Raw genomic sequence first — 11,463 nt, 5'->3', positions numbered from 1 at the left:
TAAATTAGAAAGATTAAGATTAGTTCTTTTTTTTTTTTTTACCTCCTTTTTCCAAGCCCTCTCCATATAATTACAAATTAATTTCTAGTTGCCAAAAGTGGGGCAAAGTTATAGAGGAGGTTTTTGAGGAAAAGAGGCAAAAGTGGGTGGAATTCAGGAGCCATTTTTAGGAGTGAAATGAAAATTAAATTCTCTCAGTAAATTCTTAAGAAAGTGCCAAGGAATTTTTTTGGAGACAAGGGTCATGGATGTGGGAACAGGAAGCATTTCATTCATTTATTCATACTCAGTACCTCCTTCAGTAATACGTAGGGGATATATGGCTGTAATCCACAAAAATTCATGATATGATGGAAAAGATATGTAATGTGATTATAAAAGAAGCCAGATGTGGTCATAAGAAAGATACAAATAAGATGATTGAATTTCAGAGAAGGAATGCATTATGGGTTGGATTCTATCTAACACCCCACCCCTACAAAAGTAAAAAGAAACAGTCAGGTCCCAATCCCTAGGCACTGAATGTGGCCTTATTTGGAAATAGGGTCTATGAAGATGTTGTTAGATGAGGTCAGACTGGTTTAAAGTTGGCCATAATCCAATATGATGGTTGTTCTTATGAGAAGAGGGAAATTTGGACACATAGACAAACACTGGGGAGAAGGCCATGTGAAGATATTGGAATGATGCATGCACAAACCAAAGATGCCAAGAATTGCTGGCAAACACTGAAAGATAAGAGGCAAGGAGTATTTTCACCCGGCAAGTTTCAGATGGAATATGGCTCTTCTAACACCTTGATTTCAGACTTCTAATCTCCAGAACTGTTAGACAATAAATTTTTATTGTTTTAAGTCTCATAGCTGGTGGTGCATTTTTACAACTCTAGGAAACTTAAGACAGTGTTTGGTACTGGGAGGTGGGATTCTGCTATGACAAATACCTAAAAATGTGGTAGTGGCCTTAAAATTGGGTAATGGGTAGAAGCTTGGAGAATTTTTAGGTGATTCTTAGTAAAAGCCTAGATTCCCTTGAAGTGAATGTTGCTAGAAATATCAATGATATGGATGTTTCTGTTAAATGAGAAACATGCCATCAGACACTGGAGGAAAAATGATCCTTATTATAAAATGGTAGAGAGCATATTTAATTGTATTTTGTTGGGTGAAAGGTATCACTTTTACAAAATGCACTTGGATATTTAGCTGAGGAGATTTCCAAGAAAATGTGGAGGCATGCCTGGTTTCTCCTTGCTGCTTATGGTAAAATGCAAAAAAGGAAAGAGATAAATTAAGGAATGAACTGTTAAACACAAAGGAACCAGCAATTGATGATTTGGAAAATTCTCAGCCTATCCAGATAGCAGGCTGTGGAGTTGCGCCACGGTGTGACTGGACAACCATTTGCTAAAGAGACTAAGAGGGTGACTCATGGATCCAATCAGCCATCCTGGCAGAAACCAGGAATAGAAATGCGGCTATGGAGGAAAGATTTGTGGAAGACATTCCTGTGTGATGGCTTGGACTCCTATGATGTGCATTGCATACTGACAAGCTTTTTGAGGATTTTTATATCAGCAGAAGCATTGCCAACTTGGATTGAAAGGGACATAGATGGGATGACATGAAGTAAGAATCTCTCTGAAGGCGGGGTCATGGATGCAGAGGTCTGGGTCATTAAAACTTTCTTGATATTTCTAGCAGAGAGGCCAGTGATACTGACCCCCAGGATAGAGCATTGAGCTACAGAGGATTATTTTTTAGGTCCTGAAATCTAAAGGAATTTGCCCTGCTGGCTTTCAAACTTGCTTGGAACCCATGAACCTCTTTTTCCTTATAATCTCTTTCTCTTTGAAATGGGAATGTATATTTTTTGCTGTTCCCACAATTGTTTTTTTTTTCTTGTTAGCTGGATATATTTATTTTCTTTGTTGTTTTTTTCTTGTCACAGAACACTGTTGGCAGTAGAGGAAACTGGCATTGCAGTCTGGTGGTACAATGGCTTGTTCACATAAGCCATTCTTTAGTGCAAAAAAGCCCTAATGGCACATACCCTATAAGATTCAGGACACCTCCAATATTTTCTCTCTTTGCTTTTCTTTGTCATATTTTCAAAATAAAAATTTTCAAGGTTTGTACAAAAGAAGGCCATGTAAGGTTTTTGACTAGCGGAAGACGATTCACAACAGTTGTGGCACACGTGGACTGCTCCAGGCAAGCAGTTGATATCTTATTCTTTTTCCAACTCATTTTTATTTAAAAAAATAAAAAAAATGATTGGACTATCAATTTTATAAAATCTCTAAGAAAAACACAAGAGCAAGGTGCTGAGGTAAAAAACACCTGAGGTAGCTTTTTGCGTGTGTTTTTCTCGTTTAAGAAATCTGTAAATTTAATACCCTGGGCCAATGACCTCTAGTGAGTTTCTATTTTCCTCCACATTCTTTTTTAAAAAGAAAGACATCATTTTGCCAAATCCTGATGGCTTACATGCCAAAATGTAAAAAAGACAAAATGCATTCTTTCTTGGTGGAATTTTTGTTTGTTGGTTGTTTGGTCAGTTTTGGTGGATTCCTGTTTTCCTCTTCCAAAATGCTAGGACAAGTCCCACTGACTCTTGTTCTTTTAAGTAACCAAGTGTATTTCGAGGCTGGTTTGTGTGTTTCGCTTTTGTCCTTTTGTGTGATGTGATACTCAGAGTACTGCTTTGCTGGGGGCTGGAGGTGGGGGGGAGGTAGGTGGGTATAAGAGGGGGGGTTAGGAGGGGGTAGAGTGAGTGTGTAGATACAGGGAATGGAGACAGAGGGATGGGGCAATTAAAAGAATTGGGATGGGAAGGAAGGGGATGGAGAAAGGGCAGGGGAGAGGTAAACAGAGAGAGACAGAGAATTATATAGCAGTATGCAAAAACCAGTCTAAAACCTATGAAGCAAAGAGAAATGGTTATGTGAGCTAGACAGGGGTGCAAAGACAGGGTTTCAAAGAGACTGTATCCCTTCTGTTGACATACACACATTATCCAGAACTGCTCTGAAGTGTTCTTTAGATGAGATTTCCCTCTGGGTGAATTTTGTGTGGGTGGCCTTGAAGTTCCTTATTATAGCATTTAGACTTCCCCAAGAATGACTTTATTACTAAACGTCTAGAAAAGCCTGCTTTCTCTTTAAAAAGAAAAAAAAAAAACATAATTGATTTAAAATGGGAGCTAGTGGAGTTATTTGATATATTATTTCTAAAATATATTAATGCTGCAGTCACCCTGTGTAACCCATAGGTCACATATCTTCACATCTTTCCCCTTCTAATATGTACACACATGTACGGAGACTATTTTCCACACAAAAAAGAAAGGGGTATGAATTTTGCTTTGCTTTGGAACACATTCACCTATGTTAGTGCAACTAAAAGGGATAGCGTCGTGGGAGTTTAGGAGAGATCTGAGTGGATGGTTATGTGGATGGCTGGGGAGTCTGCGGAAGCCCTGGAGTGGGCCCACCTGCTGCTGCATGGTCCTGGGGAGACTGCTGAGCTCCCCCCTGCCTCAACCCTGAGGGATGACCTTTGGGTGCCTGCAGAGCCCCTGGCCAGCCCCTCCTCAGACTTGCCATTCCTCAGGGTGGTCTTTGGCTTCCTCCCGACCCGGCTGGCTGTGCTTGGTCTCCTCCTGTCAGGCAGTGGAAGGGCTACATTCATCCGTGGTTTTACTGGTGCCTTGGGGACTCCCTGAGGCTATTTCTGCTCCTGCTGCTTCACCTGCCGTACAATTTCCCTGATCTTGTGCTGTGCAGCCTGGCTAGCAAAGAAATGCCCAATAATTCTGACAGTCACTTCCTCATTCTCATCTGGTGAGGCACGACGACTTCTGCACTAGTTAAGTTCTGCAGTTCGTTCACGGTTTTGTCACCCTTGCCAATCACCCAGCCGGCTGCAGAAGCAGGCACTCTGATGTGGGCTTCAAGCGTCACTTCTTCTTTGGGGTTAAAGAAGCTTTTTTATTTCAGTTTCCCAAAGATCCATCTCTGGGCCTTAACTGGGCTTCTGATGGCCCAGTTATGATTACCATTCTTTTCCTGATGTCAGGACCTTCTGCTGGGGCCATCTTGATGGGGGCCCCAGCGAATCTTGCTAGCTGTTTAATGTGTACCCCCTTCTTCCTAATGATGGCACCCACAGCCTGCGCTGGGATGAAGTGATTTACCATCTCCTGCTTTGGGTAGGAGTGATGATGTGGGAATGGGCTGAACTGGTGAGAGACATACAGGCTGGAGAAGTATCCAGAGCGGGTAGTAAAGGGGTGGTAGAGGGAAGCGGGGGTTGCGCCACGGGGCCCTACTGGTAGAGGCAGCATGGACAGTCCTGTTGAAAAGATGGCGAGTGTGTTGAGGTTCAACCTAGGATCAGATTGGCTTGTTGGTTATTGGCCAGCATGTCATTTTCAAAGGCCTCGCACAGCTTCTTCGTGATCTCCACCTCGGCATGGCCACAGCCCTCCGGGGTGCCCTTCACAGTAATGGTTCTCTCGGGTTGTAGATGCTCAGATCCTGCAAGGATGAAATTGTCATCTTGGTCCCCTCTCGTGTTCAATTTTCTTCAAGTTTCTGCTTTCTTTTCCAATCAGTCTTTCAACCAAGCCATTGTGGGCCAAGATTTTCAGAGGACTCTCTTCAGTTAATTTGGCCTCATTAGCCTCTTTCTGAATGATTTCAAGAATAATGCAGCATCCTTCAGAGGTCCCCTCTGGGGTGGCATGGATGATGGCAGGTTTCTCTGCAGCCCCGGAGTTCTCCTTTCTGTGGATGTCTACCCCAGGGGTGAGAGGCCTTGCTCCCAGGAAGAGTGGCCACCGTGCTGGGCTCGCTAAGGGGGTGGAAGGGAGCTCACGTTTTCATCTGGGAAGTAGGAAATCTTGAAGGAGCAGTTCTCAAACTGATGTGCATATTGATGACGGCAGTTTCTGTGTCTGGTTAGCTTGTTCCACATTCTCTACTGCCCATACTGAGCCAAAAGTCCATCCAACACCTCCAACTGCAGGTGAGGAGGGATGTTTCAAATTTGAATTTTCCTGTTCCTTGGCTTTTTAGAGACTGAGTAGTTAACTTGATGATTTTCCCATGCAATTCTACTTTACCCAAGAGGGTCTCAATGGCATGGATGACCCAGTTCTGGTCGGGGTGGTCCACGAAGGCCCAGCCAGACTTAAGTAGGACCTGTCCCGCTAGGGGCAGTTTTCTGTCCCCGAAGAACTGCTGGACATTGTTGGCGGTGACGGCAGGGATCAGGTTCCTGATGTGTATCATCCATCTCTTCCCCAAGAGCCCGCAGTTTCCCTGGCCCTCACCTTCTCAGCTGCCCTCCTCTCTCCTCCTCCACCCTACCCCTGCCCGGCCACCACCTACCCCCACCCAGACTCCACCCCACAATTTTATTTTGGAAGCAGATAACTTGTTTTTTGGTTTCATAGGTTCACAGATAGAGAGGAATTTTACCCCAGGCTATACCATAACTCCAAGTCTCAAATGATATAGATGATACTTTGGACTTAGGGTTGATGTTAGAATCTTTAAGATTTTGAGAGATATTGGGATGGGATGGACATATTGCAAATGTGGGAGGAACAGGCCAGAGGGTGGACTGTTAGAGATTCAATCGTGTCACCCCAAAACATATGTTAAAATCCTAACCCCCAATCTAGTGAATGCAACCTTATTTGGAAATAGGGTCTTTGAAGATGTTATCAGTTAAGATGAGACCAAACTGGGTTAAATAAAATGGACCATATTAAAATGGTTTCTTTAATAAGAAGAGGGAAATTTGGACACATAGACACAAAGGAGGAGGACATGTGATACTTTAGGAGGCAGAGGTTAGAATGATGCATCTAGAAGCTTAGGAATACTAAGGATTGTTGGAAAACACCAGAAGCTAGAAGAAGCAAGAAGGATTTCTACCTTCCAAGTTTCACATGGATAATGGACCAGTCATCACCTTGACTTTGAGCTTTTAACTTTTAGAACATTACAATAAACTTCTATTGTTTTAAGTCACAAAGTGTGTTGTATTTTGTTATGATAGCTGTGAAAGACAAAGTAGGGATGCATTTCCAATTTTGAGAATCAAGTGATACTTTGTGGAAGAGAAAGCATGGGTTAGTAAAGACATTAAAAGGAATGGAACTTTGTTAGAAAACATCATCAAAAAGTAAAAAGTATGAGAATTTGGGGTCATAACAAACAGTGATTCAATCTGGTTGGAAGGTAGGGTGCTGAGAAAGAACAATAACAAGATCCCTCAATGGGATCGTAGAGGGTTGAACACTAGGTGAGGAAGGGTGTTCTCTACTCTTTAGGCAGGGGTGGTATGGTAGCATGACACCTTTGGAGCTGTGCTGATGGTAGATCAGTAGCAATGTTTGGAGAAAAAGTGTTAAGATCTATTAGAATTAGAAAATGAGGAAACAAAACAAAGGACTATCCAAGGGGTGAAGGGCATGCATAGGTCTGAGCTTGACAGTGTCGGGGTTAAACTTCAGAAACCAAAGCCCTCCCTACTTCTGCTTTCTCTAGCAGTATCCAGTGAGGACCTCAAAGAAGCAGAGCATTTTCTTTTAGGACACCTCCAAGCTTATGCAGATAGAGGAAAATATGTGATCAAAGGCTATTAGGATCTGAAAACCCTTTCTCAGAGTTTAGGGTGAATATGACAGGACAAGTCAGACCCATTTCCATATTTCCCTTCCCTTCTAAGAAGCAAAAGTGAAATCTGGTTGAAGCCATGTAGCTTCCATCTAAACTTTCTAATGCCCAGATATAACTCACAAAGACAGTGTCTTCTCTGAGAAGGGAAATTTCCCATTCATAAATCTCATGTTGATGAAACTTACTGGGATCAGCAGATGGGAGAAGATTGTTCTCGAGGTAAAGACCCCAGACTTCCTTCCTTCTTCAGGTCTTCCCAGCTACATCCATTCAAGATTTTCCCCAGAACAATTCATATTCAAGAGTGAGGAAAAAGTAAGGTGTGATTTTGTTAAAACTTGCCAATAACAATACTTGCTGTTACTCAACATGAGCTATTAAGGTAAATCTCAATCTGGAAACACCACTTCCAGTAAAAATCATTTGCATAAAAATACTTCGTTGTCACAAGCATAGGGAGAAATTTCTCAGAGGCCATCATAAACATTGAGAGCATCTAGTGCACGAATGGCTCTTTGTTGCTTTTCCAACAGTTCACAAAATGATATCCATTTCATCCATTCTCTTTTCCTCTTCTGAACTTCAATAATGCTTTAAATTCTTTCTAACACCATGTACCAGTGTCCACATTTTACTATAACATGGGGTGGGGAGAAGCAGTGTGTCACTGTGAAATTAGCAAACACTTTTAAGTTAAATAATATGATATGATTTGAGAATGCAAACGAATTTTGATAGTTAATCAAATGGTATTTAAGATTCTGTTTAATATTTAAAATTCAAGGAACTCTGATATCTGTATTTATAGATTTTTCTCCTTCCATGCTTTAATTTTAAATTGGTTTATGAAACATATTGTACAAACAGGCTTTATGATGATTACTTAGATGAATACTTTTAATATGTCTATGGATAATTAACTTAGATATCCATTTTAGAAGGTTAAGATTTCTAGAATTAATTGCAAAAATATTTGTATCTTCATATTTTCCTGAGATCAGGAATGCAGATATTTGTAAGAACTTTCTACTTGATATTTTGAGAACATTCAGTTTTGACAGCTGATCAAACGGTATCTAAGTTACTGTTTAATATTTAGAATTTAAGAATATTGCTATCTGAATATGTATATTTTTTCTTGTTGCCTTAATTTTAAATTTATGAAACTTACTATGAAAACACAGGCTTTCCAATGATTATATGGATATTTTGTTTAAAAATGCTGATGGTTATTAAGATATCCATTGTGGGTGGCTACAAGTGTAATGTTTGTTTTCTTAAATAAAAAACTAACAACAACAAAAAATATGGTTTGAATCCCATATCCCAATTCCAAGATGTTAGGAAATATGTAATTTTCAAAAATGTGGATAATGACCCTTAGCTCATAGGGTTGTTGTGAGGTTTGAGAGAGTTAATAGTGTAAAGTATTTATCCACCCTGCCTAATTCATAGTAATAGCAGCCTATTAAAAAATCATCATTGTTATTAATATAACTTGTAAATTCAGAGGCAGCCGTTACTCTCTCTTTTGTATGTTTATCTCCTCACATCTCCAAGCATAGTGTTGTTCAAATTGTAGACACAATAAATTTATGGTGAATGCGTAAACATGTGAAAAACCTAAACCATTTATACTTCCATTACATTTTTCTCTGTTCACTTTTAGGATTATTTCATAGCAAAGTCATCTGTTAAGGTGCCTGTATGTAAAACAACTTGGCATACAACACTTGGGATGCACTTTGGATAAAATCATATCACTCAAGGATATAGCAATATACAAGGCTACAAAACACAGATGTTTAAAGGTTAGTCTGCCCCTATGGTACCATGTTATTAATAATGTCTTCTGAGATTTTTATTATAAGCAGTCACATTCAGATCTTGTCAATGATGTTTTCCAAGATCTATAATAAAATATCCACCTCAAAGCTATCAGACGTCATGAATTCTTAGAGTTGGAAGGAGCCTGAGAAATGTCCCCATTTAGTCCCCCATTGGTGCTTGAGATTCCCATATAGAATCTGATTATTCAACCTCTGGCCACCTTCAATAACCTTCAATTACTCCAGACGCACTTGCTCCACTGTTGGACAACTCAGTTTTCTAAAAGTGCTTTCTTATAATCAGCTGAATCCTGCCTCCATGTAACTTCTTCATATTCATTCTGTTCTACCTGATGAGACCATTTCAACATGAAACACTTCAGATCCTAAAGAGCCATTATCATGCAGCCTTAAATTTTCATCCTGATTCCCTTTATTCTTCAAATGACATGGTCTTGCTACTTTTCAATATTTGAGCTCTGGAAATGCTGTAATTCTAAATATTTCTTTTAAAAGTATGAAAAGATCACAGGAACGAGAAGCATTAAAAATAACTACATGTGCCAACACCACAAGCAAACTCACCACCCTCCCCCTGTCTACGTGGGACATGACTCCCAGGGGTATGGACCTTCCTGGCAACATGGGACAGAAATCTGAGAATGAACTCAGACTCAGCATCAAGGGATTGAGAAAAGCCCTAGAATGAGCTGAGACCCAGCATAAAGGGATTGAGAAAATCCTCTCGACCATAAGGGGGAAGAGGGAAATGAGACAAAGTATCAATGGCTGAGAGATTCCAAACAGAGTCCAGAGGTTATCCTGGAGATTATTCGTATGCATTAAGTAGATATCACCTCGTTATCTAAGAGGAAATGGAGAAGCTGGAGGGAACTGCCTGAAAATGCAGAGCTGTGTTCCAGTAGCCATGCTTCTTGATGATGATTGTATAATGGTGTAGCTTTCACAGTGTGACTGTGTGATTGTGAAAAACTTGTGTCTTATGCTCCCTTGATACATTTTCAACAGATGAGTAGAACATATGGAATAAAAATAAATAATAGAGGGAACAAATGTTAAAATAAATTTACTTTGAAATGCTAGTAATCAATGAAAGGGAGGGGTAAGGGGTATGGTGTGTATGGTTGTTTTTTCTGTTTTCGTTTTATTTTTTCTGTTTTTTTTGTTTCTTTTTCTGAATTGATGCAAATGTTCTAAAAAATGATCAGGATGATGAATCTGCAGCTACGTGATGATGTGAATTACTGATTATATATGTAGAATGGAATGATCACATATTGGGAATGTTTGTGTTTCTTCCTGTAATTTTTTTTTAATTAATAAAAAAATTTAAAAAAATAGCTGAATGTGGACCATTTGGTCATTGGAAGACTGTTTCTTCAGTCTAAAGAAATAAGATTAATTTATTGGCTTGTGTTTGAATGCTTTGATAATTTCCTCACACTTCGGTATTAAGTTTCCTAGATGCTAAAACTCCTCATTTTTCCCACGTGCAAAGAGGCAAAACATCCTCCATCACTCCTATAACATTAGTTCATTGCTCCAGTCTGTTGAGATTGAGATATTTAAACCTTACCTAGTTTTCCTGAAGTCACTCACATTTATTTTTTTTTATTTAACAAGGTCCAAGCACCATATATAATGATGAGCCAAATAAGCACAGTCTGTGCCCAAGGGGAGATTATATCTTAACCAGAGAGGCAGGTGCTGTTAATTAAAGAATCTGGGAAAAAATACATATTAGAAAAACTATGATTAATCTTGTGAAGGAAAGTACAGTGTGCTATAAGACCATGCAACATGGGGTGCTGGCCTCCATGGTGGGTAGGAGATTCTGAAAAGCCTTCCTAGAGGAAGTGATATTTGAGATATAAATCTGAGGAGTAGAAATTAACTAGGAAAAGACAGGTAGACAAAGGGGTGGGGTACATGATCCAGACAGCTGAAACAATGTTTTGTGATTCCAAGAGAGTGAAGTTTATTGTATCAAGATATCATCAACAGGGAATGGAAGGGTGGTTCAGTGATAGAATTTTTGCCTGCCATGCAGGAGTCCCAGGTTCGAATCCCAGTCCATGTACTTCGCAAAAAACAAACAAAACGAACAAAAATTCAACAAGAGGTGCTTCAGTAATGGGATACTCACATGGAAAAATAATGAAACACGACCCCGCCATACAGTATACAAAAAAAAAAAAGATATCATCAACATGCTATTCCAAGATATTAGTAAATTTGCTACATAGGACTGGGGCATTATAGGAGGACTTCAGTATCATCCTTAGAAATTCAACCTCAGCCTGCTGGTGGTTCATGAATGCACACCTTCTGAGTGCATCCCAGTTATATTTCATATCATGTTCTCATCCCCTTTCTCACCTCTCCAGCCAGTCCAGCCCAGTTGGCAAGGTGTCATGAGAAACATCCTCCCATTCATTCTGGAAAGTCAGATAGACTATGCTAGAACAGCTGCCAAACTGCTTAGTTATCACTATGTACAAAAATAGAGCTATTGGATCGGGCATGAAATAGACTCGAGAGAGACTCTCAGTCTACTATTAATAGCATTATCCCTTGGACAGATCATCTCACATCAATTTCTGTTTCCTCACCTTTAAAAGGTGCAAATGATGACACTTACCTAACACGTCTGTGGTAAGTTCATGTGAGATAAAAATTTTTGGAACACTTGGTTTGACGTATGAAACCTATTAAGTTGCATAATAAATGTTAATCCCTTCCTCCTTTCTTTGAATCCTTGAAAGAGATGATATTAATAATATCTGCCTCCTATTGGAGGATTAAATGAGGTTTCATCTGAGAAAATAATTTTTATTCCTCTTAAGTGTTCTCCAAATTTATATTATTCATTCCTCAGTGCTTCTTTGACTGAGATTAGTTATTGCCATAAGAATTGGA

The 11,463-nt window shown here is 39.7% G+C and overlaps 1 long non-coding RNA gene and 1 pseudogene across 5 annotated transcripts in view; one reads left to right on the top strand and one right to left on the bottom strand.

The window, feature by feature from the left end:
* Positions 1 to 9,866, top strand: part of LOC143646819 (uncharacterized) — a 139,313-nt gene extending 129,447 nt beyond the window's left edge. For 4 of the 5 annotated variants that reach the window (XR_013157657.1, XR_013157656.1, XR_013157658.1 and 1 more), the window contains one exon: positions 9,040 to 9,866. This is a non-coding gene — a long non-coding RNA (uncharacterized LOC143646819). The other variant, XR_013157655.1, reaches the window with a different exon arrangement.
* Positions 3,426 to 5,296, bottom strand: LOC143645581 (insulin-like growth factor 2 mRNA-binding protein 2 pseudogene; annotated as a pseudogene).
* Positions 9,867 to 11,463: the final 1,597 nt, after the last annotated feature.

This window comes from Tamandua tetradactyla, chromosome 9 (genome assembly GCF_023851605.1).
Source record: "Tamandua tetradactyla isolate mTamTet1 chromosome 9, mTamTet1.pri, whole genome shotgun sequence".
NCBI lineage: Eukaryota > Metazoa > Chordata > Mammalia > Pilosa > Myrmecophagidae > Tamandua > Tamandua tetradactyla.
This window is presented reverse-complemented; position numbering and strand designations above follow the sequence as displayed.